Source organism: Penaeus monodon, chromosome 20, assembly GCF_015228065.2.
Source record: "Penaeus monodon isolate SGIC_2016 chromosome 20, NSTDA_Pmon_1, whole genome shotgun sequence".
Classification (NCBI taxonomy): Eukaryota; Metazoa; Arthropoda; class Malacostraca; order Decapoda; family Penaeidae; genus Penaeus; species Penaeus monodon.
The window spans coordinates 23246521-23246734 of NC_051405.1; positions in this window are offsets into that span (position 1 = coordinate 23246521).

The following is a 214-nucleotide window of genomic DNA, read 5'->3' on the forward strand; positions in this document are numbered from 1 at the left end:
CTTTTTAGGACTAGCATCTAAGACTAGTTAGATGCCGCAGCCGGTCACTCTGACTAGCTATGGACTAGCGTGAAGATCCGTTTGTCTCGTTTTCTTTGTCGTTGGCGTGACGGGCTGAGGAGCATGATCTGACTATAAACATTGTAAGGCTTTTGTGTAGAGTCCTTGAGTCAGACAGTCACTGGTCCTCTTTGTAAATCGGGAGGAAAAGGAA